The sequence below is a fragment of the Ranitomeya imitator genome, chromosome 2 (assembly GCF_032444005.1).
Source record: "Ranitomeya imitator isolate aRanImi1 chromosome 2, aRanImi1.pri, whole genome shotgun sequence".
In the NCBI taxonomy this organism is placed as follows: domain Eukaryota; kingdom Metazoa; phylum Chordata; class Amphibia; order Anura; family Dendrobatidae; genus Ranitomeya; species Ranitomeya imitator.
The window spans coordinates 802,735,024-802,752,643 of NC_091283.1; positions in this window are offsets into that span (position 1 = coordinate 802,735,024).

Consider the following 17,620-nt stretch of genomic DNA (forward strand, 5'->3'; position numbering starts at 1 on the left):
GCCACCAGAGGGAGCCCATAGACAGAACTCGCCAAAGTACTATTCACGACCACAGGAGGGAGTTCGACAACAGAATTCACAACAGTACCCCCCCCCCTTGAGGAGGGGTCACCGAACCCTCACCAGAGCCCCCAGGCCGATCAGGATGAGCCAAATGAAAGGCACGAACAGGATCGGCAGCATGAACATCAGAAGCAAAAACCCAGGAATTATCTTCCTGACCATAACCCTTCCACATGACCAGGTACTGGAGTTTCCGTCTCGAAACACGAGAATCCAAAATCTTCTCCACCACATACTCCAACTCCCCCTCGACCAACACCGGGGCAGGAGGATCAACGGAGGGAACCATAGGCGCCACGTAGCTCCGCAACAACGACCTATGGAACACATTATGGATGGCAAAAGAAGCTGGAAGGTCCAAACGAAATGACACATGATTAAGAACTTCAGAAATCTTATATGGCCCAATGAAACGAGGCTTAAACTTAGGAGAGGAAACCTTCATAGGAACGTGACGAGATGACAACCAAACCAAATCCCCAACACGAAGTCGGGGACCAACAAAACGCCGGCGGTTAGCGAAACGTTGAGCCCTCTCCTGGGACAATGTCAAATTGTCCACCACATGAGTCCAAATCTGCTGCAACCTGTCCACCACCGCATCCACACCAGGACAGTCCGAAGGCTCAACCTGCCCTGAAGAGAAACGAGGATGGAAACCAGAATTACAGAAAAAAGGAGAAACTAAAGTAGCCGAGCTGGCCCTATTATTAAGGGCGAACTCAGCCAAAGGCAAGAAGGACACCCAATCATCCTGATCAGCAGAAACAAAGCATCTCAGATATGTCTCCAAAGTCTGATTAGTTCTTTCGGTTTGGCCATTAGTCTGAGGATGGAAAGCCGAAGAAAAAGACAAATCAATGCCCATCTTAGCGCAAAAGGACCGCCAAAACCTCGAAACAAACTGGGAACCTCTGTCCGAGACGATGTTCTCTGGAATGCCATGCAAACGAACCACATGCTGGAAAAACAATGGCACCAAATCAGAGGAGGAAGGCAATTTAGATAAGGGTACCAAATGGACCATCTTAGAGAAGCGATCACAAACCACCCAAATGACCGACATCTTTTGAGAAACAGGGAGATCAGAAATAAAATCCATGGAAATATGCGTCCAGGGCCTCTTCGGGATCGGCAAGGGCAAAAGCAACCCACTGGCACGAGAACAGCAGGGCTTAGCCCGAGCACAAGTCCCACAGGACTGCACAAAAGAACGCACATCCCGTGACAAAGAAGGCCACCAAAAGGATCTAGCCACCAAATCTCTGGTACCAAAGATTCCAGGATGACCAGCCAACACCGAACAATGAACCTCAGAGATAACTCTACTAGTCCATCTATCAGGGACAAACAGTTTCTCCGTAGGACAACGGTCAGGTCTATCAGCCTGAAACTTCTGCAGCACCCGCCGCAAATCAGGGGAAATGGCAGGCAAATTTACCCCCTCTTTAAGAATACCCGCCGGCTCCGGAACACCCGGAGAGTCAGGCACAAAACTCCTTGACAGGGCGTCAGCCTTCACATTCTTAGATCCCGGAAGGTATGAAACCACAAAATCAAAACGGGAGAAAAAGAGTGACCATCGAGCCTGTCTAGGATTCAACCGTTTGGCAGACTCGAGATAAGTCAAATTCTTGTGATCCGTCAAGACCACCACGCGATGTTTAGCTCCTTCAAGCCAATGTCGCCACTCCTCGAATGCCCACTTCATGGCCAACAACTCCCGATTGCCCACATCATAATTGCGCTCAGCAGGCGAGAATTTTCTAGAAAAGAAGGCACAGGGTTTCATCACCGAGCCATCAGAACTTCTTTGCGACAAAACAGCCCCTGCTCCAATTTCAGAAGCATCAACCTCAACCTGAAAAGGGAGCGAAACATCTGGCTGGCACAACACAGGGGCAGAAGCAAAACGACGCTTCAATTCCTGAAAAGCCTCCACAGCCGCAGAGGACCAATTGACCACATCAGCACCTTTCTTGGTCAAATCAGTCAACGGTTTAGCAATACTGGAAAAATTAGCGATGAAGCGACGATAAAAATTAGCAAAGCCCAGAAATTTCTGCAAGCTCTTCACAGATGTCGGCTGAGTCCAATCATAAATGGCCTGAACTTTAACAGGGTCCATCTCGATAGTAGAAGGGGAAAAAATGAAACCCAAAAATGAAACCTTCTGAACTCCAAAGAGACACTTTGACCCCTTCACAAACAAGGAATTCGCACGAAGGACCTGGAACACCATTCTGACCTGCTTCACATGAGACTCCCAATCATCCGAAAAGACCAAAATGTTATCCAAGTATACAATCATGAATCTATCCAGGTACTCTCGGAAGATGTCATGCATAAAGGACTGAAACACAGATGGAGCATTAGAAAGCCCGAATGGCACGAATGGCATAACCAGGTACTCAAAATGGCCCTCGGGCGTATTAAATGCCGTTTTTCATTCATCACCCTGTTTAATTCGCACAAGATTATACGCACCACGAAGATCTATCTTGGTGAACCAACTAGCCCCCTTAATCCGAGCAAATAAATCAGACAGCAGCGGCAAAGGATACAGAAATTTGACTGTGATCTTATTAAGAAGGCGGTAATCAATACAAGGTCTCAAGGAACCATCCTTCTTGGCCACAAAAAAGAACCCTGCTCCCAATGGTGACGAGGACGGACGAATATGACCCTTCTCCAAGGATTCCTTTATATAACTCCGCATAGCGGCGTGCTCTGGTACAGATAAATTAAACAGACGACCCTTAGGAAACTTACTACCAGGAATCAAATTAATAGCACAGTCGCAATCCCTATGAGGAGGTAGGGCACCAGATTTGGGCTCTTCAAATACATCCCGGTAATCTGATAAAAACTCAGGGACTTCAGAAGGAGTGGAAGGCGAAATTGACAGCAATGGAACATCACCATGTACCCCCTGACAACCCCAGCTGGACACAGACATAGATTTCCAATCCAACACTGGATTATGGACCTGTAGCCATGGCAACCCCAAAACGACCACATCATGCAGATTATGCAACACCAGAAAGCGAATATCCTCCTGATGTGCAGGAGCCATGCACATGGTCAATTGAGTCCAGTACTGATTTTTATTCTTGGCCAAAGGCGTAGCATCAATTCCTCTCAATGGAATAGGATACTGCAAGGGCTCCAAGAAAAAACCACAGCGCCTGGCAAACTCCAAGTCCATCAAATTCAGGGCAGCGCCTGAATCCACAAATGCCATTACAGAATAGGACGACACAGAGCAAATCAGAGTAACGGACAAAAGAAATTTAGACTGTACCGTACCAATGGTGGCAGACCTAGCGAACCGCTTAGCGCGCTTAGGACAATCGGAGATAGCATGAGTGGATTCACCACAGTAAAAACACAGCCCATTCCGACGTCTGTGTTCTTGCCGTTCAGCTCTGGTCAAAGTCCTATCACACTGCATGGGCTCAGGCCTATGCTCAGAGAATACCGCCAGATGGTGCACAGCTTTGCGCTCACGCATGCGCCGATCGATCTGAATGGCCAAAGACATAGACTCATTCAGACCAGCAGGCGTGGGAAATCCCACCATGACATCCTTAAGGGCTTCAGAAAGACCCTTTCTGAAAATTGCCGCCAGGGCACATTCATTCCACTGAGTAAGCACAGACCACTTTCTAAACTTCTGACAGTACACCTCCGCTTCATCCTGACCCTGACACAAAGCCAGCAAGATTTTCTCTGCCTGATCCACTGAATTTGGTTCATCATAAAGCAATCCAAGCGCCAGAAAAAGCACATCAACATCACGCAATGCAGGATCTCCTGGCGCAAGGGAAAATGCCCAGTCTTGAGGGTCACCACGCAACAAAGAAATAATGATTTTTACCTGTTGAACGGGGTCACCAGAGGAGCGGGGTTTCAAAGCTAGAAACAGTTTACAATTATTTTTGAAATTCAAAAACCTAGATCTATCCCCAGAAAATAAGTCAGGAATAGGAATTCTAGGCTCTAACATAGGATTCTGAACCACAAAATCTTGAATGTTTTGCACCCTTGCAGTGAGATGATCCACACAAGAGGACAGACCTTGAATGTCCATATCTACACCTGTGTCCTGAACCACCCAAAGGTCTAGGGGAAAAGAAAGACAAAACGCAGTGCAAAGAAAAAAAATGGTCTCAGAAGTTCTCTTATCCCTCTATTGAGATGCATTAATACTTTGGGCCAGCTGTACTGTTATGACCTGGTGGTTAGGAGCACCCGGAAAGACCTGATAGTTAAACCTCATACAGGACGAGCTCTGGGATGTGGGAGCTCTGCTGACCGCAAGCCCTAATCCTATCACACACACTAAAAATAGCCATGGAGCGCTCCTGACCAGACTTAGGTGCCTCGTCACAGCCTAAGAGCTATCTAGCCCTAGAGATAGAAAATAAAGCCTACCTTGCCTCAGAGAAATTCCCCAAAGGTAAAGGAAGCCCCCCACATATATTGACTGTGAGTAAAGATGGAAGTCACAAACGCAGAGATGAAACAGGTTTCAGCAAAGGGAGGCCAGACTTACTAAATAGACAGAGGATAGGAAAGGTAACTTTGCGATCAGCACAAAAACCTACAAAAGACCACGCAGAGTGTGCAAAAAAGACCTCCGCACCGACTCACGGTGCGGAGGGGCCACTCTGCATCCCAGAGCTTCCAGCTAGCAAGACAAAATCATGATAACCAGCTGGACAAGAAAACAGTGAACAAATAATGACTATCAGGAACTTAGCTTCTGCAGGAGAAGGCAGGTCACCAGAGAGATCCAGGAGCGAACTGAACCAATGCAAAAACATTGACAGCTGGCATGGAGTAACGAACTGAGAGGAGTTAAATAGAGCAGCCAACCAAAGGATAAACCACGTCACCTGTGTAAGGAACCTCAGAAGCAGCAGCTTCACTCATAGCCACCAGAGGGAGCCCATAGACAGAACTCGCCGAAGTACCATTCACGACCACAGGAGGGAGTTCGACAACAGAATTCACAACACCTGAGAGCATCATAGGCTATGTTGTGAGGTGAAATTTTAACCCCGCGCTTTCCAATTCACCAAACAATTTTGCCCCTATCTACATAATGGGAAAAAAGTGAAAGGAAAAGTGTTGGAGGCAAATTGACAGCTGCCAAATGTGAACAAGGGGGACTTAAAGAGTGAGAGCGATGGCGCCAAAGAGTATATACCGTATAGATGCTAAGGTGGGGCCCCGACATGGGATACTCACCACACACGGGGATATGAACACACACACAAAAGGCGCCACACACTACCACGTGCTTGAACGCATATACCACCCTTAGCACACATTTCACCACACATACACCAACCTCGCCACATAAAAGTCGAAACACAAAAGTTGCCGCTCAAAACTCGCCACATGCAAAACTAGGCTCACGCAAAACTCGCCACACGTGCAAAACTCACCTCATGGAAAACTCGCCACACACAAAACTTGCACACGCGGAAAAATTGCTACATGCACAAAAGTTGCAACACATGCAAAAGTTGCCTCACTCAAAACTTGCACATACTCAAAACGTACCACACAGAAAACTCACCACGTGCAAAACTCACCATGCGCAAAACTTGCTGCACACAACTTGCTACACTAACCTGTCACAAGGCAACTCGACACACAAAAATAGGGATTTTTGTGTACTCACCGTAAAATCCTTTTCTCCGAGCCATTCACTGGGGGACACAGACCGTGGGTGTATGCTGCTGCCACTAGGAGGCTGACACTAAGTGATACAAAGAAAGTTAGCTCCTCTCCTGCAGTATACACCCTCCTGCTGGCTCTCAGCTAACCAGTTCAGTGCAAAAGCAGTAGGAGATCAATAACAATATATGAGCGTATAGCATGTCATATTATATATGAGAGTATATCATGTCAGATTATAAAAAACAATCATAAGCTAATAACAGGGTGGGAGCTGTGTCCCCCAATCAATGGCTCGGAGAAAAGGATTTTACGATGAGTACACAAAAATCCCAATTTCTCCTTCGCCTCATTGGGGGACACAGACCGTGGGACGTCCCAAAGCAGTCCCTGGGTGGGGACAACAATAGATCAGGCCCTGTGTAACCGCTACTTACAAGTGCGCCACCGCGGCCTGCAGAGTCCGCCTGCCCAGACTCACATCTGTAGAAGTGTTGGAATTATAGTGCTTCAAGAATGCATGCGGACTGGACGAATCCGCAAGCTTGCAGGCGTGCCTTGCTGACGCCTGGTGCCTAGAACCCTTGATAGACAGGGAGATAGGCTGACATCTAGCACGGAAGGACTCCTGGATGGTGGAACGAATTCACCATGTTATCATGGTCGATGAAACGGCTAAACCCTTCCTGAAAATGTCAGGAAGCCTTCCTCTACCTTCAGGAAACCCAAATAAAGCATCCAACCTTCGGAAGGACGCCGTCCTCAAGACATACCTACTCAGAGCACTCACTTCGTCCAGAATATGGGGGAACTCATTCCATTTTGTGGACTGGTGCCAAAAGAGATGAGGGAAGAACTATGCCCTCATAACAGTGGTAATACAGTACCACCTTGGTAACAAGGGATGGGGATGGCCTGAGGACAACCTTGCCTCGAAGGTAATAAGGGAAAAAGGTCTGAAAGAGCAGAGCAGCTAGCTCCGAAGACTCGTCAGAGTGAGAATATTGCAGAGGAAAAAGGGGCGACTTTCCCTGATAGTAAAGTCTGCCCGGATGAAAAGGAGATACCAATCACCAGAGTATAGACCAATAACCAAGAAATTAGTGGCACAAGGTATATGTTTTTTAAAAAAAAATTATTACTTTATTTGTAATGGTAACAACATATTTTATATTTTATGTGCACATGTTGGAAAATATAAGGACAATATAATAGGTAACATATGTATAAAAAGATCACCAATATATAAAAGCCAAAATCGGCATGCGGTGTACCATTAAAGGAAGGATTAATCTCAGGACTCCTATAAAAAAGTATAATCTGCTGTGTATCACAAGTGATGAAAAAATAAAAAAATGTGTGACCACAAATTATGGGGTTAAAAAGTATTACCCAAAATATAGGCTATAAGATATATGCCTATACAATCAGTGCAATGTGCAATGTGCAATGTACAAAAGAGTAAGATAAAGTGATATGTGCTAAAGATACAAAGTACAATATCAGAGGAATGTCTAGAAGTGCCTGTACCTTTATGGAGTCACCGGATCCCAACAATGCGCACCCCGACGCGCGTTTTGGATATCAAATCGTTCGTCAGGACCATTGCTCTAGCAATCCATGCGGCCGCTAGGGAGGATAGAGCGCCGAACCCGAAGACGGAACGAACCAGATTTGCTATCTGACAGTCCGTGGTATTTTTAATTGATGACCCATCGGGTAGGGATACTGGTAGGTATACCACAGGAGATTCTACCCGGTTAATCTGCCCCATGGCAGAATGTGCGGCTGCATCCAGCAAGTCATAGTCTCTTGCCATCGTCGCTCTCTTTTCACGGTGCAGAGATAAAAATTAGGAACCCTAGATCCATCAACATCTTAGCAGGGAAGTGGAGAGGAATTGTCCGCCTTCTTGCATCTTCCGCTAAATAGTGGTGATGCAGAGGGGGGTGCTCGTACGCCAAAAAGGGTGCCTCTGTATGTCCACAGAGTCCAGGTCTCCGGGTGGACAGGACAGGTTGTCTGGCATTAGGCCTGGATGCAGAAGAAGAAACATGGAAGCGACACTCCGTGTGCTCGTCTGTTGATGGTGTGGGGAGATCGGTGCCCTTTAAAGGACCCATCGCCCTTAAAAAAACAGGCCAGGCATGGCATCCCACGTAGAGGCTTCTGTCCAGTGAATTGCTTATCCGAATTGAATGGCATATGCTCTCGGGGGAGTTTAGTCTCTGAAGCTCTGGCAAGTTCAGGCAATATCCAATCCATATTCAGAGCCTTGTTGTCATCAAATCATTGGTGAGGGAGCAGGAAACTAAAAACTTCCGTTTTCTAGATGCCTGTATGTTTCTAGATGCCTGCACGTTTCTAGAATACTTGCGGCCCCTGCTAGCCGACGGCTCCCATGTAGGATAGGGACCATGTATATTGGTCCTGCGAGCACTCGAAACACAGAGGGTACACAGAGGGATTCAATCTCTTGGTCAGAGAACCATGGATTGTGGTCAGTGAAGAAGTCCACTGAGGGGAACTAGAGGATAAAGCTGGGGTCGGCGGCGGAGGGTTCCTCGGACTGATCAAGCGCCTTTAAGACCAGGAAATACTGGTCATACGCCTTTAAGACCAGGGAATACTGGTCATGCGCCTTTAAGACCAGGGAATACTGGTCATGCGCCTTTAAGACCAGAGAATACTGGTCATGCGCCTTTAAGACCAGGGAATACTGGCCATGCGCCTTTAAGACCAGGGAATACTGGTCATGCGCCTTCAAGACCAGGGAATACTGGTCATGCGCCTTCAAGACCAGAGAATACTGGTCATGCGCCTTTAAGCCCAGAGAATACTGGTCATGCACCTTTAAGACCAGAGAATACTGGTCATGCACCTTTAATACCATAGAATACTGGTCATGCGCCTTTAAGACCAGGGAATACTGGCCATGCGCCTTTAAGACCAGGGAATACTGGTCATGCGCCTTCAAGACCAGGGAATACTGGTCATGCACCTTTAAGAACAGCGAATACTGGTCATGCACCTTTAAGAACAGGGAATACTGGTCATGCACCTTTAAGACCAGGGAATACTGGTCATGCGCCTTTAAGACCAGGGAATACTGGTCACGCGCCTTTAAGACCAGAGAATACTGGACATGCGCTTTAAAAGATCAAGGAATACATGTCATACGCCTTTAAGACTAGGAATACTGGCCATATGCCTTTAAGACGAGGGAATACTAGTCATGTGCTTTTAAGACCAGGAAATACTGGTCATGTGCCTTTAAGACCAGGGACTACTAATCGTGTGCCTTTAAGACCAGGTACTTCCTTACCCGGGTACTGATGTAGAGTCGATGTGCCCCTTTAATGCAAAAATACTGTCACCCCAGTGTGAGCTGGCCGGGTGGACCAAGATGGCCACCGGGAGTTGCAGAGTTGATAAAATCTCACAGAGAGCGAGAAGCGCCAATTTGGGGGGCGGAGCCACAGACACAATGTTGAATAGGCCCAAGCCGGGGCCTAAATTTCTGTAGCCGGCAGACATCACCAGTGGGTCGTTCCAGGCAAGACTTCCAGGATGCGGCCTACAAATCGGCCGAAGCCGGGGACTAAATTTTTGCAGCCATCCAGAGCGTTACCTCAGAGAGGTGGGCCACAGGGAAGTGGCTGAGGCTGCCTGTCAGCATGTGGATATCCCTCTGAAGATGGATCCACTCACCATTGATGCACGTCCCGGCATGGAGCCGCTGCGGATGTGGGTTTCAGCGCGGTTCTGTGCAGCGTGGACGGTGCAGGGATAAGCCTCAATCCATCATCCGTTTGTTAGGGAGGTGGAGAGGAACCGTCCGCCTCCTTGTGCCATCCGCTTTCACAGTGGTGGGACAGTGGGGGCTGCTCGGACGCCATAGAGAGGGGCCTCTGTACAGCCACGGAGTTCAGTCCGGGTGGACAGGGCCAGTTGTCCGGCATTAGGCCTGGCTCCAGGAGAGGATACATGGAGGCGACACTCCATGTGGTCGCCTGCTGCTGGTGTGGGGAGATTGGGACCATGAAGGAACCGACGCCCCTGAAGTGAGCTCAGGCATGGCTTCCCACGTTGCAGGAGAGGGTACGGGGAGGTATACTCGCTGTGCTCGCCTGTTGATGGTTCGGGGGAGATCAGAACCTTGAAAGGAACCGTCGCCCACTTCACTCCGTTAATAAAAAAATAAAAATTTACAGAAAAGTAAACAATAAAATAAAAACGTTGGGGTCTGAAACAGACCCGTGTGCCTCCTACAGACACTAAGCAAGAACTGGTTAGCTGAGAGCCAGCAGGAGGGTATATACTGCAGGGGAGGAGCCGAGAGCCAGTAGGAGGGTGTATACTGCAGGGGAGGCGCTGAGAGCCAGCAGGAGGGTGTATACTGCAGGGGAGGAGCTGAGAGCCAGCAGGAGGGTATATACTGCAGGGGAGGAGCTGAGAGCCAGCAGGAGGGTGTATACTGCAGGGGAGGAGCCGAGAGCCAGCAGGAGGGTGTATACTGCAGGGGAGGCGCTGAGAGCCAGCAGGAGGGTGTATACTGCAGGGGAGGAGCCGAGAGCCAGCAGGAGGGTGTATACTGCAGGGGAGGAGCTGGAGAGCCAGCAGGAGGGTGTATACTGCAGGGGAGGAGCTGAGAGCCAGCAGGAGGGTGTATACTGCAGGGGAGGAGCTGAGAGCCAGCAGGAGGGTGTATACTGCAGGGGAGGAGCTGAGAGCCAGCAGGAGGGTGTATACTGCAGGGGAGGTGCTGAGAGCCGGCAGGAGGGTGTATACTGCAGGGGAGGAGCTGAGAGCCAGCAGGAGGGTGTATACTGCAGGGGAGGAGCTGAGAGCCAGCAGGAGGGTGTATACTGCAGGGGAGGAGCGAACTTTCTTTGTATCACTTAGTGTCAGCCTCCTAGTGGCAGCAGCATACACCCACGGTCTGTGTCCCCCAATGAGGCGAAGGAGAAAGTTGCTACATGCATGTCGCCACACAAAACTCATCTCACAAAAGTCGCCACATGCAACTCAACACACACAAGTTGACACATGAAACTTGCCCTAAAACACACACAAGTCTGGTATTATCCTTCAAAAATAAAAATCTGATTAATAAGCAGACAAACTACAAGAGCAACAAATGTACCATATAGGAAATACGGCAGCTGTCAGTCACATGACCTGTCTATTATGTGTATGTGTGAGCTAATATATACTGCCAGGGGGGAGGGCTTCCTGTTGGCTGGGGATTTATCACGCTGCCAATTTAGTACTATATACAGGAGAGATGACACACAGGTATACACTATATACAGGAGGAGATGACACACAGGTATATACTATATACAGGAGGAGATGACACACAGGTATATACTATATACAGGAGCAGATGACACACAGGTATATACTATATACAGGAGGAGATGACAAACACATATATACTATATACAGGGGAGATGACACACAGGTATATACTATATACAGGAGGAGATGACACAGGTATATACTATATACAGGAGGAGATGACATACAGGTATATACTATATACAGGAGGAGATGACATCCAGGTATATACTATATACAGGGGAGATGACACACAGGTATATATTATATACAGGAGGAGATGACATACAGCAGGTATATACTATTTACAGGGGAGATGGCATACAGGTATATACTATATACAAGAGAAGACATACAGGTGTATACTATATATAAGGGAGATGACAAACATGTATATACTGAGGTGAAAATGAGGGGTGTGAGGTGAAAATGAAAAGGTGTGATTGCAAAATGAGAGGAGTGAGGGAAAATAGTGGAGTGATCGGAAAATGACAGATGTGAGGTCGAAATGACAAGTGTTAGGGGGGAATGAGAGGAGTGAGGGAGAAAATGAGAGGCCTGATGGGAAAATAAGAGACGTGAGGTGCTATAACTAACCACAGATGTTTACTATGCCCAGGCAACGCCGGGCTCTTCAGCTAGTATATATATATATATATATATATATATATATATATATATATATATATATTTCCTGGAAAACATGAAGGGTCTGAATACTTTCCCCACTATATATATATATATATACATATATATATATATATATATATACATATATATACATATATATACATACATATATATACATATTTCCTGGAAAACAACAATGAAAAGTCACTGTGGCCAGATTTGACATGGTCCTTAAGGTACCGTCACACTAGACGATATCGCTAGCGATCCGTGACGTTGCAGCGTCCTCGCTAGCGATATCGTCCAGTGTGACAGGCAGCAGCGATCAGGCCCCTGCTGTGCTGTCGCTGGTCGGGGAAGAAAGTCCAGAACTTTATTTGGTCGCTGGACTCCCCGTAGACTTCGCTGAATCGGCGTGTGTGACACCGATTCAGCGATGTCTTCACTGGTAACCAGGGTAAACATCGGGTAACTAAGCGCAGGGCCGCGCTTAGTAACCCGATGTTTACCCTGGTTACCATCCTAAAAGTAAAAAAAACAAACACTACATACTTACCTACAGCCGTCTGTCCTCCAGCGCTGTGCTCTGCACTCCTCCTGTACTGGCTGTGAGCGTCGGGCAGCCGGAAAGCAGAGCGGTGACGTCACCGCTCTGCTTTCCGGCCGCTGTGCTCACACAGACAGTACAGGAGGAGAGCAGAGCACAGCGCTGGAGGACAGACGGCTGTAGGTTAGTATGTAATGTTTGTTTTTTTTACTTTTAGGATGGTAACCAGGGTAAACATCGGGTTACTAAGCGCGGCCCTGCGCTTAGTTACCCGATGTTTACCCTGGTTACCGGCATCGTTGGTCGCTGGAGAGCGGTCTGTGTGACAGCTCTCCAGCGACCAAACAGTGAGGCTGCAGCGATCCGGATCGTTGTCGGAATCGCTGCAGCGTCGCTAAGTGTGACGGTACCTTTAAAGTGTTAAAGAAAAGTTACAGTATATTGAATAAATAGTTTATTATAACTTACCAGGGGTAGAGGTGGCTACATTAAATAAAAATGAATCAAATAGAAAAGAAATAAAAGGAAAATGTTTACTTTGCATTTTGGAAAGCAGACTATTGACAAGATACAGGTGCAAGGTGATAGGGCAGACAAATGAGTAACTGAAGACACCTGTTACCCTAAGACTGAAGCGAGGATAACAGAAACTAAACATCCGGAGAAAAGACGTATCTGCTGTGGCTCGGCAGACAGAAGAGCAAACCACAAAGTACAGGCTCAAGGGTCCAAACTCAGAAGCATGGCAGCACCCCTACTTCTACGAGAGACCACTGGACCCACTGAGATCCTCAACCACTGACAGAACTCCATCACTAGGCGATTCACGTGCAAATCTTTCTCATCAATCCAGGATTTATGCTCCGGACTGAAACCGTACCATTTGATGAGATGTTGCGGTCGACGTCAGGAACCCAAAACTGGTTCCACCTCATAGTCCTTGTCCTCCAAGTCAATGTCAATGATACCCTCAAACTTTTTAAGAAGAGAGGAATGGAAGGTATTATTAATCCTCCATGGAACTGAAAAAAGTATTGAGGGGTGCAGCAACTCACTTCTGCTACCATGACAATAAAATCAGCTGCTAGTGGAACTACATCTCCCAGCTGGGCCCTCTGCAACATCAGGCACCTTCCCAGTGGTGAACCGCAAGCAGAAATGGTGTTTTAGTTGTTTAGCTATATAGATTGCTCAATGTACAACCTTCTTAAAGGGCAAATGTTATACTGAAAGTACAAGTTTACAACGCCACAATGTTTTTCAGAAATACCTAAAAATAGTGAGACTTCATAAATAGGTTGTTAACCCAAACTCTGTGTATCAATGTATCTAAACCAGGCAAGTGCCTTACATACACATTGTTTGAATCAACTCATTGTGTAATTACATGCATTATACTTACTAGTTAAAAGAAATCTGCACCAGGTTTTTGCCTACTTATCTGAGAACAGTAGAATGTGAAAATCTCAGCGATGTGTCACTTTCTGAGCTGCCTGCTGTAGTTTTGATAAATTCATTGTTTTACCATCAGGCGATCATCACTAGAAACTAATAAACATGCTGCCATGTAACCCTTCATATTCGTGAATTTTATATAACCCTGCCCGCATCTCTGATTGGTAGCTTTCTGCCTATGCACAGTCTACACAGAAATCTGCCAATCAGTGTTGATGGCGGGGTTATACAGAGCTCAGCATTTAGGCCGGTTTCACACGTCAGTGGCTCCGGTACGTGAGGTGACAGTTTCCTCACATACCGGAGCCACTGACACACGTAGACACATTGAAATCAATGCATCTGTGCAGATGTCATTGATTTTTTGCGGACCGTGTCTCCGTGTGCCAAACACGGAGACGTGTCACTGTTCGTGGGAGCGCACGGATTACATGAACATATTAAAGTCAAAGGGTCCGTGTAAAACACGTACCGCACACGGACAGTCCGTGTGCCATGCAGGAGACAGCGCTACAGTGAGCGCTGTCCCCCCCACTGGTGCTGAAGCCGCCATTCATATCTTCTGTGCAGCAGCGTTTGCTGTAGAGAAGATATGAATATTCCTTTTTTTTTTGTTTCTTGTGTTTAACATAAAGATCCATGTCATTACTGTAAATGAGCGGCCCCACGTGACCGCTCATACAGTAGAAGGTGCAGCCAGGACAGGAAGCAGCGCCAGCCAGCGAGGGAGCCGGGTGAGTATTTTAAGAACAGCGGGCGGGCGCACAGGAAGTGGGAGGGGGGTGGGGACATGGATCTTTATGTTAAACACGAGAAACCAAAAAAAAAAGGAATATTCATATCTTCTCTACAGCAAACGCTGCTGCAGAGAAGATATGAATGGCGGCTTCAGCACGATGCAGGGGACAGCGCTAAACTTTAGCGCTGTCTCCTGCACGGTGCGTGTGGTACCCAGTGGGCACACGGGCGGCACACGTGTGCCGCACGTGTGCCACACTGATGTGCCACAGAAACGCACGGGCACACGGACACGGATAATTCCGGTACCGATTTTTCCGGTACCGGAATTATCTGGACGTGTGGGACTGCCCTTAGAGAGCTAGTAGATCTGCAGCAGATAAAACAGTGATGTTATCAAAACTGCAGCAAACAGTCCAGTAAGTGACACAACACTGGAATCAGGGTCTCTGCCCCTACTACAGATGTAGTAGCAAAATTTTGGTGGCAGATTCCCTGGTCTTACATAGATTAAAAGAAAAATAACAAAATAAGAAATTAATACTTCATTATAACTTACTAGTGGTAGAAGGTGGATATACTGTAAGAGAAGGAAAATAGAGCAGAGAAAAATGAAAATATTAATTGTCATTTTGGAAAGCACATGATTAAACATGACAAAAACAGTACATAAGTTTTCCTCTGCACTGTGAGCTCGGCTCCACACGCTGATGTATCATAATCATTGTCTGCTGGACATGGTTTGGGCTCAGTCTCTGATAACGCTCCATACATTCACTTCTGACTTGTACCGTACATGTACAGCAGATGCTGGGAAGGAGTTAAAGGTGTTGTCCACCATCAGGGCCAATTTTTTCATTTTTTTTCGTAAATATACAGTACAGACCAAAAGTTTGGACACACCTTCTCATTTAAAGATTTTTCTGTATTTTCATGACTATGAAAATTGTAAATTCACACTGAAGGCATCAAAACTATGAATTAACACATGTGGAATTATAGACTTAACAAAAAAGTGTGAATCAACTGAAAATATGTCTTATATTCTAGGATCTTCAAAGTAGCCACCTTTTGTTTTGATGACTGCTTTGCACACTCTTGGCATTCTCTTGATGAGCTTCAAGAGGTAGTCACCGGGAATGGTTTTCACTTCACAGGTGTGCCCTGTCAGGTTTAATAAGTGGGATTTCTTGCCTTATAAATGGGGTTGGGACCATCAGCTGTGTTGTGCAGAAGTCTGGTGGATACACAGCTGATAGTCCTACTGAATAGACTGTTAGAATTTGTATTATGGCATGAAAAAAAGCAGCTAAGTAAATAAAAACGAGTGGCTATCATTACTTTAAGAAATGAAGGTCATTCAGCCTGAAAAATTGGGAAACTTTGAAAGTGTCCCCAACTGCAGTGGCAAAAACCATCAAGCGCTAGCTACAAAGAAACTGGCTCACATGAGGACCGCCCCAGGAAAGGAAGACCAAGAGTCACCTCTGCTTCTGAGGATAAGTTTATCCGAGTCACCAGCCTCAGAAATCGCAGGTTAACAGCAGCTCAGATTAGAGACAAGGTCAATGCCACACAGAGTTCTAGTAGCAGACACATCTCTACAACAACTGTTAAGAGGAGTCTTTGTGCAGCAGGCCTTCATGGTAAAATAGCTGCTAGGAAACCACTGCTAAGGACAGGCAACAAGCAGAAGAGACTTGTTTGGGCTAAAGAACACAAGGAATGGACATTAGACCAGTGGAAATCTGTGCTTTGGTCTGATGAGTCCAAATTTGAGATCTTTGGTTCCAACCACCGTGTCTTTGTGCGACGCAGAAAAGGTGAACGGATGGACTCTGTTATGATCTGGTGGTTTAGGAACAACATGAGACAAGCTCTGAAGGAGGTGGTATCTGTACTGACCGCAAACCCTGAACCTAGCAGCGCAACTAAAAATAGCTGTGGGGGGTACATGACGCTCCCTAGACCCCTCGGCACAGCCTAAGATCTAACTTCCCCTAAAGATGGAAACAGGAAACCTATCTTGCCTCAGGAAAGCTCCTGAAAGGCCTCAACAGCCTCAGAGGATCAATTCATCACATCAGCGCCTTTCTTCGTCAAATCAGTAAGGGGCTTAACCACACTGGAAAAGTTGGCAATTAAACGGCGATAGAAATTAGCAAAGCCCAAAAAATTTTGAAGACCTTTCACAGATGTGGGTTGGATCCAGTCATGAATAGCTTGGACCTTAACAGGATCCATTTCTATAGACGAGGGAAAAAAATAAAACCCAAAAAAGAGACCTTCTGAACTCCGAATAGGCACTTAGACCCCTTCACAAATAAAGCATTATCACGAAGGATCTGGAACACCATCCTGACCTGCTTCACATGAGACTCCCAATCATTGGAAAAAATCAAAATATCATCCAAATATACGACCATGAATTTATCAAGATAATTGTGGAAAATATCATGCATGAAAGACTGGAACACAGATAGAGCATTAGAGAGCCCAAATGGCATCACAAGGTATTCAAAATGGCCTTCGGGCGTATTAAATGCAGTTTTCCATTCGTCACCCTGTTTAATACGAACAAGATTATATGCCCCTCGGAGGTCAATCTTAGTAAACCAACTAGCCCACTTAATCTGAGCAAACAAATCAGTAAGCAAAGGCAAGGGGTATTGGAATTTGACCGTGATCTTATTAAGAAGACGATAATCAATACAGGGTCTCAAGGAGCCATCCTTCTTAGCAACAAAAAAGAAACCCGCTCCCAATGGTGACGGAGAGGGCCGAATATGCCCTTTCCCCAAAGATTCCTTAACATAGCTCCGCATGGCGGCATGCTCTGGCACAGACAGATTGAAAAGTCGGCCCTTAGGGAACTTACAACCAGGAATCAAGTTAATAGCAAAATCACAGTCCCTATGAGGAGGAAGGGAACTGGACTTGGGCTCATCAAATACATCCTGGAAATCCGACAAAAACTCAGGGACCTCAGAAGAGGGGGAAGAGGAAATTGACATCAAAGGAACGTCACTATGTACTCCTCGACAACCCCAACTAGTCACAGACATAGTTTTCCAATCCAGCACCGGATTATGTTCCTGTAACCATGGAAATCCCAGTACAACAACATCATGCAGGTTATGCAACACCAGAAAA